Raw genomic sequence first — 11,409 nt, forward strand, 5'->3', positions numbered from 1 at the left:
TTGTATACACTCTTCCACCAGATCTAGCAGTTGCCTGAGTTCTAATCTTCATAACCAATTTTGTATTCGACACCACTGGTGACCTGCTTCTCTGATTGTACATTAAGTGACACAAGTCTAAGAAGAAAGGATTAAGGAAATAATTTTCATGATGATTCCAGATAACTAGACCCAGGTTTGGGATGTGAGTGTAGTTTAGTGAAACTGTCACTTTACATTATTATAGAGAAAGTTTACAACCTTAGACAAGGTTACACATGCTCTGCATGATTGATTTAAAGTCAAGAATTCAAGAGGAGAATATTAGTAGAAAGTCATCCAGGACACCTGCTTCCAAATTACACAGAAGAAGCTTTTATTTAGAATTAAATCTTCTGATCCAGATCACAGATTAAGGAACCACAGGACTACTATTTCTTGTCTGGTGTCTGCAGCTGTACATTTCAACCTGGGTCCCGAAGCAGGGAGGCTCTCTCTTATTAAGCTCTGACGTTTTTGATCAGCTTTTCCTATTACTTCAAGCACTGTGGATTCCCAGAGAACACAGAAGTATTTTCCAGAATGTTCCAGCTTTAAGGATGAAATGGTAAGGCTGATGAACTTATGTGCTTTCTGGAAGTTTACAGAGTAGTGGCTGTCCCTTTCATTTCCATCTTCTGAATACTGATGAATGAGGTAAGTCATCTCTCCACTGGGAAGTTGCTTGTACCAAAATATCCAGTAGGTGTACACGTTCCAACTTGTTTCATACCGACAGTTCAGGATGACTACGTTCTGCACTTGACTGGTTATGTCTGGCTAATATTGCGTAACTTTCTGGCCCACACTAGATCCTGGGGGGGAGGGGGGAAGGACAAGAAAACAGCTGAAATAATAAACAAAATAATGTATAAATTCAAGTAATGTTGGACCCAAATATTTACAAACCATACTGAAATCATAAGATGCTTGCTTTTCCCCAATCCTCCTTTCCTCCCCAAGTCCCTGTGAAGCTCCATGTGCCTGTGTGCAGGCTTTTCACCCTGAACACGTGCACCCATGTTTGAGAGCATCCCTGCCAGAGAAGGTGAAAGCCAGGAACACCCAGAGCAGACTGGAGAGAGGCATGAGGCATGGATTCCCCTACACAAATGTGCTCAGTTCTGCCTCAAGCTAAGATTTCAGTGTCTTTGAGTGCCTGGCAGCACATATACATAGTAACTGGTTCCTGTGTGACTCCTCCCAAACAGGAAGTAAGGTGTCATGTTCACTGACCACGTGATCTGTGTACAGATAAAGACTGGCTCATCACACACCTTTACTTTTACTTTTACTTCCCTGGTCATTAAGTTTGGCAGATCCTGAAAAGGGGCATAAAGAAAGCAATTAACATTAAAGGTTTGAACTGATGGAAACTGAAGATTAAACAAGTTGACATACATTTTTTTAAATGTATTTATTTTAAATGGAGGCTAATTACTTTACAATATTGTAGTGGTTTTTGCCATATATTGACATGAATCAGCCATAGGTGTACATGTGTTCCCCCTCCTGAATTCCCCTTCCACTTCCCTCCCCATTGCATCCCTCAGGGTCATCCCAGTGCACCAGCCCTGAGCACCCTGTCTCATGCATCAAACCTGGACTGGTGATCTCTTTCACATATGATAATATATATTTCAATGCTATTCTCTCGAATCATCCCATCCTCGCCTTTTCCCGCAGAGTCCAAAAGATTGCTCTATACATCTGTGTTTCTTTTGCTGTCCCACATATAGGGTCATTGTTATCATTTTTCTAAATTCCATATATATGTGTTAGTATACTGTATAGGTGTTTTTCTTTCTGACTTACTTCACTCTGTATTATAGGCTCCAGTTTCATCCACCTCATTAGAACTGATTCAAATGCATTCTTTTTAATGGTTGAGAAATATTCCATCATGTATACAAACCACAGGTTTCTTATCTATTCGTCTGCCGATGGACATCTTGGTTGCTTCCATGTCCTGGCTATTGTACACAGTGCTGCAATGAACATTGGGGTACACGTGTCTCTTTCAATTCTGGTTTCCTCAGTGTTTATGTCCAGCAGTGGGATTGCTGGGTTGTATGGTAGTTCTCTTTCCAGTTTTTTAAGGAATCTCCACACTGTTCTTCATAGTGGCTGTATTAGTTTGCATTCCCACCAACAGTGAAGAGGGTTCCCTTTTCTCCACACCCTCTCCAGCATTTATTGTTTGTAGACTTTTGGATAGCAGCCATTCTGACTGGCGTGAGATGGTACCTCATTGTGGTTTTGATTTGCATTTCTCTGATAATGAGTGATGTTGAGTATCTTTTCATGTGTTTGTTAGCCATCTGTATGTCTTCTTTGGAGAAATGTCTGTTTAGTTCTTTGGCCCATTTTTTGATTGGGTCATTTATTTTTCTGGAATTGAGCTGCAGGAGCTGCTTGTATATTTTTGAGATTAATTCTTTGTCAGTTGCTTCATTTGCTATTATTTTCTCCCATTCTGAAGGCTGTCTTTCCACCTTGCTTATAGTTTCCTTCATTTTGCTAAAGCTTTTAAGTTTAATTAGGTCCAATTTGTTTATTTTTGCCTTTATTTCCATTACTGTGGGAGATGGGTCATAGAGGATCCTGCTGTGATTTATGTCAGAGAGTGTTTTGCCTATGTTTCCTCTAGGAGTTTTATAGTTTCTGGTCTTACATTTAGATCTTTAATCCATTTTGAGTTTATTTTTGTGTATAGTGTTAGATAGTGTTCTAGTTTCTTACTTTTACAAGTGGTTGACCAGTTTTCCACGCACCACTTGTTGAAGGGATTGTCTTTTCTCCATTGTATACTTTTGCCTCCTATGTCAAAGATAAGGTGCCCATAGGTGCATAGATTTATCTCTGGGCTTTCTATTTTGTTCCATTGATCTATATTTATGTCTTTGTGCCAGTACCATACTATCTTGATGGCTGTAGCTCTGTAGTAGAGCCTGAAATGAGACAGGTTGATTCCTCCAGTTCCATTCTTCTTTCTCAAGATTGCTTTGGCTATTCGAGGTTTTTTGTATTTCCATACAAATTGTGAAATTATTTGTTCTAGTTCTGTGAAAAATACCATTGGTAGCTTGATGGGGATTGCATTGAATCTATAGATTGCTTTGTGTAGTATACTCATTTTCACTATATTGATTCTTCTGATCCATAAACATGGTATATTTCTCCATCTATTTGGGTCATCTTTGATTTCTTTTATCAGTGTTTTATAGTTTTCTATATATAGGTCTTTTGTTTCTTTGCTGCTGCTGCTGCTGCTAAGTCGCTTCAGTCGTGTCCAACTCTGTGTGACCCCATAAATGGCAGCCCACCAGGCTCCCCCATCCCTGGGATGCTCCAGGCAAGAACACTGGAGTGGGTTGCCATTTCCTTCTCCAATGCATGAAAGTGAAAAGTGAAAGTGAAGTCGCTCAGTCATGTCCGACTTTTAGCGACCCCATGGATGGCAGCCTACCAGGCTCCTCCACCCATGGGATTTTCCAGGCAAGAGTACTGGAGTGGGTTGCCATTTCCTTCCCTCTTTGCTTTTTTGGGTAGATTTATTCCTAAGTGTTTTATTCTTTTCATTGCAATGGTGAATGGAATTGTTTCCAATATTTCTCTTTCTGTTTTCTCATTGTTAGTGTATGGGAATGCAAGAGATTTTCTGTGTGTTAATTTTATATCCTGCAGCTTTATTCATTGATTAGCTCTGGTAATTTTCTGGTGGAGTCTCTAGGGTTTTCTATGTAGAGGATCATGTCATCTGCAAACAGTGAGAGTTTTACTTCTTCTTTTCCAATCTGGATTCCTTTTATTTCTTTTTCTTCTCTGATTGCTGTGGCTAAAACTTCCAAAACTATGTTGAATAGTAGTGGTGAGAGTGGACACCCTTGTCTTGTTCCTGACTTTAGGGGAAATGCTTTCAATTTTTCACCATTGAGGATAATGTTTGCTGTGGGTTTGTCACATATGGCTTTTATTATGTTGAGGTATGTTCCCTCTATTCCTGCTTTCTGGAGGGTTTTTATAATAAATGGATGTTGAATTTTGTCAAAGGCTTTCTCTGCATCTATTGAGATAATCATATGGTTTTTATCTTTCAATTTGTTAATGTGGTGTATCACATTGATTGATTTGTGGGTATTAAAGAATCCTTGCATCCCTGGGATAAAGCCCACTTGGTCATGATGTATGATCTTTTTAATATGTTGTTGGATTCTGTCTGTTAGAATTTTGTTAAGGATTTTGCATCTATGTTCATCAGTGATATTGGCCTGTAGTTTTCTTTTTTTGTGGCATCTTTGTCTGGTTTTGGTATTAGGGTGATGGTGGCCTCATAGAATGAGTTTGGAAGTTTACCTTCCTCTGAAAATTTCTGGAAGAGTTTGAGTAGGATAGGTGTTAAGTTAGCTCTTCTCTAAATTTTTAGTAGAATTCAGCTGTGAAGCTAAAGTTGATATACATTGATTCAGTAAAATAATTTTGTCATCCTCTTTAAGATATAATTTAGTGTATCCTAAGAAATATTCTTGTAATCTACTGATTTGTCATTCATTTAGCCTATACTTACTTTTCTCTATCCAGAATCTAGTGACTATTTTAGAACATTCACAGATTTTAGGACTTCTGGGTGAATAGCAATCTTATACAAAAATAATTAATGTACCTCTGTCTTTTTTTTTTTTTTTACTGTGTTCCAGGGCTCCACTTAGATTTTTCAACAAATAAAATCACTTCAACATAAAATGACTTAAAAAATCAGCCCATCTGAATTTCAGAGTCTATTCAGTGGTGTATGTTTAAATGAAATTATAATTGGAATAAAATATTATTCTTTTAAAATTTTATATTGAGTCTTATGTATTAAACTTTGAGGGCAATCAGGCTATTCAATCCTGTTACCTCTAAATGTAGAATTGTACTTATTAGATCATCTGTCCTAGAGTCATTCTCATGTCATATTTTCTGTCTCATTGGCCCAGAGTGTTCAGTCTCACTTGTCAGTTGCTCATTATTGTTTCTCTTTATAAAATAAAGTTAAGATAAACATACCAGATCTTTAGCTGGTGTAATGCTATACTGCTCTCCTACAAAACTTAATATTTACAGACTGTAGACACTTAGTACCTGTCAACACCAGAGAAGTTGGTGACTGAAGTTCTCTGCACTGTTTCATGTTCATGTGGAATGTAGCTGTCAATCTTCCATTTGCTTTCATTGCTGTAATAGATGAATTAATATAAAAGGACCAAAGGCAAATAGATAAGTAGAAAAGAAAATACAGACAAGGTCTAAAATAGTGCCAGTTCATGGAATTTAAGATCAAAATAACTCATGAATGACTGAAGCAGGGAGGAGAGACTGTATTTATCTGAGACATCTACTCTTCTGTCTCATTTCACTTCTGAGTGCTGACAGGCAACGAATGGCTGGGCTTGAAATTATTTGTAACTAAGCAGAGGAGATCATGAATGACCACAGCAGCTTGCAAAGCAGCATGATATTATAAATATAGATATATACTAATATAACAATTACATATATCAAAAATTGATATTGATAAAATTTTATAAAAATACCATAAACTTATCATCATTTTTTATACACATTCTTTGGTTTTGATGCATTAGTCCATGAAATTTTATCACTTGTATTGGTTCTTGTACCACCACTAAAATCATGACACAGAATTGTTCTGTCTCTTAAAGAAATCCCCTCTGCACACTCTCCCCATCCCTGCAGCTCTTTCTAACACTGACTACTGATCTCTTTTTCATCTCTAATTTTGTTCTTTGAGAATGTTGTATAAGTAGAATCACAATATTTATACAATCATAATAATCCAGTAAGTGTAATCATACACCATGTAGCCTCTGAGATTGACTATTTCTTCATTCAGCATAACATCCTGAAAGCCATCTAGGCTATTGTTTTTTAGTTGCTAAGTCATGTCCCACTCTTTTGCAACCTCACTAACTGTAGACTTCCAGGTTCCTCTGTCCTTGGAATTTTCCAGGGAAGAATACTGGAGTGGGTTGCCATTTCCTTCTCCAGGGTATCTTCCCCACCCAGGGATCAAACCCCCGTCTCCTGCATTGCAGGCAGATTCTTATCGCTGAGCCACTTCGTAAGCCCCATCTAAGCTATCGTACATATTAACAGTCTGTTTCTTTTAATCACTACAGACTGTCACCCACTTATGATGTCTTGACTTTGGATTTTTGACTTTACAGTGGTAAGAAAGTGATGCACATTCAGTAGAAACCACACTTTGAATTTTTAAATGTGATCTTTTCCCATGCTAGCAACATTTGCTATATATTCTTTGGTGATCTGGGCAGCAGCAATAAGCTGAGCTCCTGGCCAGCCCTGAGATCATGAGGGTAAAAAACTGACACATTTACCTTCATTCTGTAATCATACAACTATTCTATTTTCCACTTTAAGTACATTACTCAATAAACTACATGAGATTTTCAACATTTTAGTATAAAATAGACTTTGCATTAGATGATTTCTCCCACCTAAAGAAAAAAGTAGGCTAAGGTAAAAAAAAAGTAAGTAGGCTAAAGTAAGTGTTGAGCACCTCTAATGTAGGTTGGGTTAGTATATTAAAGGCATTTTTGTTATTTTCAACTGAAAATGGTTTATTGAGACACAACTCTATTACAAGTTGAAAAAAATCTATAAATAATATGTCATTGTACAGACGTATTACAGTGGATTTATTTATCTATTCACCCAATGAGGAATACTTGACTGGTTTCCAGCTTTTGGTCATCACAAATATAGCTGCTATGAATATTCATGTACAGATTTTTGTGTAAATATAAGTTTTTCATTTCTCAAGCATAAATACTGAGGAGTATGATGCAGAGTTGTAAGGTAAGTGAATATTTAAGTTTATGTGGAACTGCTGAACTTTCTTCCAGAATGACTGGACCATTCACCCACCAGCAATATATGAGTGCTCCAATTTCTCTGCATCTTTGCCAGAACTCGATATTGTCTATTTTTAATTTTAGTCTTTATGGTAGATGTGAAGTAGCATCTCTTTGTGCCTTAATTTGCATTTTCCTAATGACTGATAATGTCGACCATCTTTTTTTTCTCTTTATTTTTTAAATTATGAAAGTATATATTAGACTTAGAAAACACAGCACAAAATACAGTTCCACTATATATTACAATTTTTTAAGTAAATAAATTAAAATTATTGGTTGGAGTTTCAATAGCAAACTCTCAAAAATTAATAGAATGAATATACAGAAAAGTAGGAGGGTACAGTTGACCTGAAAAGCACTATGAATCAACAAAATTAAGACTTATGCAATTTTCACACAATCAGTTCAGTTCACTTCAGTTCAGTCACTCAGTCGTCTCCAACTCTTTGCGACCCCATGAATTGCAGCACGCCAGGCCTGTCCATCACCAACTCCTGGAGTTCACCGAGACTCACTTCCATCGAGTCAGAGATGCCATCCAGCCATCTCATCCTCTGTCATCCCCTTCTCCTCCTGCCCCCAATCCCTCCCAGCTTCAGAGTCTTTCCAATGAGTCAACTCTTCACATGAGGTGGCCAAAGTACTGGTGTTTCAGCTTTAGCATCATTCCTTCCAAAGAAATCCCAGGGCTGATCTCCTTCAGAATGGACTGGTTGGATCTCCTTGCAGTCCAAGGGACTCTCAAGAGTCTTCTCCAACACCACAGTTCAAAAGCATCAATTCTTCAGCGCTCAGCTTTCTTCACAGTCCAACTCTCACATCCATACATGACCACAGGAAAAACCGTAGCCTTGACTAGATGGACCTTTTTTGGCAAAGTAATGTCTCTGCTTTTGAATATGCTATCTAAGTTGGTCATAACTTTCCTTCCAAGGAGTAAGTGTCTTTTAATTTCATGGCTGCAGTCACCATCTGCAGTGATTTTGGAGCCCAAAAAAATAAAGTCTGACACTGTTTCCACTGTTTACCCATCTATTTCCCATGAAGTGATGGGACCAGATGCCATGATCTTCATTTTCTGAATGTTGACCTTTAAGCAAGATGCAAATTCTATTCAAGGTCCCATAGACTATAAACTAGGAGACACTGGTACACATCCAGGGACATAAAACAAGGTGCAAATTTTCATGGTCTAAAGATGTTAAAATCCTACAGTCTGTTTTCTAATCACCTTGGAATTATGTTAGAAATCGCTATCAAAAGATATTTGAAAATAACCCACATATTTTCCAGTGCAATGTGCCATTTACTAAGAGAGATATTTGACTTAGCCTAACCATCTTTTTATATGCTTATTTCCTTACCACATAGCTCTCCGATGAAGAGTCTGTGTAAATCTATCGTCCAGTTTTCAACTGGATTGTTTTCTTCCTGCTGAGTCTAGAGGGTTCATTGTATTCTGAACACAATCTTTTGGTGAAAATGTATTTTGCAAATATTTCCTGTCATTCTGTGGTTTATCTTTTTCCTTCTCTTAACAGTGTCTTTTGCACAGCAAACATTTTTAATTTTGATGAAATCTAAGTTTGTTTATGGATCGTGCTCTTGGTGTCATGTCAGAATTCTTTTTGTCTAGCCCTAGATCATGAAGATATTCTCTTCTGTTTTTCCTAAAAGATTTGGCAATTTTACATCTTACACTTGGATGTATGGTTCATTTTGAGGCTGTACCCACATTTTTGTATAAGGTGTGATATTTAGGCCCAGTTTCAATTATTTCCCAAGAATATGCTATTGTCCCAACATCATTTGCTCATAAGACTGTGTTGACTCCATTAATTGTCTTTGCACTTTGTCAAAAAAATAAATCTTCCCTACTTGTGTAAATTTACTTCTATACACTTACTCAGTGACATAAACTTGTTAATTATATTCTTTTATTACCCTTTTAACATTATAGAACTTGTAGAATAACTTTCTTTTTAGTTACTTATATTTATAATTTGTGTTTTTTTTCCCTTGATAATTCTACCTAGAAATATTTCAATCTTATAGATCATTTTAACAAAATTAACTTTGTATTTCATGGCTATTCCTATAGCTTTGTTTGTATTTCACCAATCCAACATTTTATTATTTACTTCTTTCAGTTTATGTTGGGTTTAATTCACTTTTCTATCATCTTTCACTGAAAGCCTAGATGATAGTTTTTCAAGCTTTTTTCTTTAGTTAAATAAGCTTTTTAAAAGATAAATTTCCTTTTATGTATTATTTTAGCTGCATCTCCTACATATTTATATAATGTGCTCTCACAATATTTACTTTCAAAATATTTTCTAAAGTCATAGTAATTGTTTCTTTAACCTATGGTTATTTTTTTTTTTCAATTTTATTTTATTTTTAAACTTTACATAACTGTATTAGATTTGCCAAATATCAAAATGAATCCGCCACAGGTATACATGTGTTCCCCATCCTGAACCCTCCTCCCTCCTCCCTCCCCATTCCATCCCTCTGGGTCGTCCCAGTGCACCAGCCCCAAGCATCCAGTATCGTGCATCGAACCTGGACTGGCAACTCATTTCATACATGATATTTTACATGTTTCAATGCCATTCTCCCAAATCTTCCCACCCTCTCCCTCTCCCACAGAGTCCATAAGACTGTTCTATACATCAGTGTCTCTTTTGCTGTCTCGTACACAGGGTTATTGTTACCATCTTTCTAAATTCCATATATATGCATTAGTACACTGTATTGGTGTTTTTCTTTCTGGCTTACTTCACTCTGTATAATAGGCTCCAGTTTCATCCACCTCATTAGAACTGATTCAAATGTATTCTTTTTAATGGCTGAATAATACTCCATTGTGTATATGTACCACAGCTTTCTTATGCATTCATCTGCTGATGGACATCTAGGTTGCTTCCATGTCCTGGCTATTATAAACAGTGCTGCGATGAACATTGGGGTACTCGTGTCTCTTTCCCTTCTGGTTTTCTCAGTGTGTATGCCCAGCAGTGGGATTGCTGGATCATAAGGCATGTCTATTTCCAGTTTTTTAAGGAATCTCCACACTGTTCTCCATAGTGGCTGTACTAGTTTGCATTCCCACCAACAGTGTAAGAGGGTTCCCTTTTCTCCACACCCTCTCCAGCATTTATTACTTGTAGACTTTTGGATCACAGCCATTCTGACTGGTGTGAAATGGTACCTCATAGTGGTTTTGATTTGCATTTCTCTGATAATGAGTGATGTTGAGCATCTTTTCATGTGTTTGTTAGCCATCTGTATGTCTTCTTTGGAGAAATGTCTATGGTTATTTTTAAGTTAGTGCATATATTCCAAATATTTGAGAGTTTCTACAGACATCTCTTTGTACTAGATATTCTGTATCATCTCCATTTTGAAGAATTAATTCTATATAATTTCAGTTTTCTTAAATATATTAAGATTTTTATGACCAAACAGATGGTGTGTGTGTGTGTGTGTGCATGTGTATTTCATCTACACAGCAGGGTGTGGCTGCAGCTCAACTGCAGGTTTGGGTACAAGTTGCGGGGGAGCACCCGACACTTGCTGCAGAGATGTAGGTGGCTGAGTCTCCAGGCTGGGAAGTTGCGATGTGCAATGAGAGCTGTTTGGCACTCTTATTGAGGGAAACTGTGAAACTTCCATCTTCCATTTCATTCATAACTGAACGCATGGCTATCAAGAATGCAGGTAGGTCCTTTACCAGGATATTGCCAGTGCCACAGGAGATAGTCAAATGCACCCTTCTCATAACTACAGTTCAGAATGGAAATCTCTCCTTCTTGGACTGTCAAAGATTGAGGGCTCTGTTTCACCTGCTGTTGATCACTTTTTTCCTTCTGTTGTCCACTCACCCCTACTTAAAGAGATTAAAAAGTAGTTAGTTCCACAGACATCTATTTCTTTCTTGGAGTTTCTGTCTGCATGAGCTTGTTTGTAATCCAGTTTTCTCAGTCCATCTAATTGATGAGATAGCCTAGGTTTTCTCCTCCACAGCTCACAGCCTAGTTGAAGCCACAGAAGCAAAAATGATGCTCCTGGTATCTTGTCCATTGTTTCTGGAGCCAGTGTTCAGTGGCAACTCAAGTTCCTCTTCTGCCCTTCTCAGCCAGCTAGAACTCTAAGTTCATATCTGCTTTAATTCTTTCAGTAGGCCCCACCCTCTCACAAACTGGATAATATCTTTATTGGAGTGATTTCATTTAATTCCTTTCACTTTTTAACATTTTTGAGTTCACCATGTGTACTTAGTCACTCAGTCAGTCCAACTCTTTGAGACCCCATGGACTGGAGCCCGCCAGGCTCCTCCGTCCATGAGATTTCCCAGTGTTTCCCAAGAATACTGGAGTGGGTTACCATTTCCTCCTCCAGAGGATCTTGCCAACCCCGGGATCAAACCCATGTCTTCTGCATCTCC

At 37.5% G+C, this 11,409-nt stretch overlaps 1 pseudogene; it reads right to left on the reverse strand.

Moving 5' to 3' along the window:
* Positions 1-384: 384 nt before the first annotated feature.
* Positions 385-1,107, reverse strand: LOC123464731 (annotated as a pseudogene).
* Between the last annotated feature and the right edge of the window lie 10,302 nt (positions 1,108-11,409).

This window comes from Bubalus bubalis, chromosome 11 (assembly GCF_019923935.1).
Source record: "Bubalus bubalis isolate 160015118507 breed Murrah chromosome 11, NDDB_SH_1, whole genome shotgun sequence".
Taxonomy (NCBI): domain Eukaryota; kingdom Metazoa; phylum Chordata; class Mammalia; order Artiodactyla; family Bovidae; genus Bubalus; species Bubalus bubalis.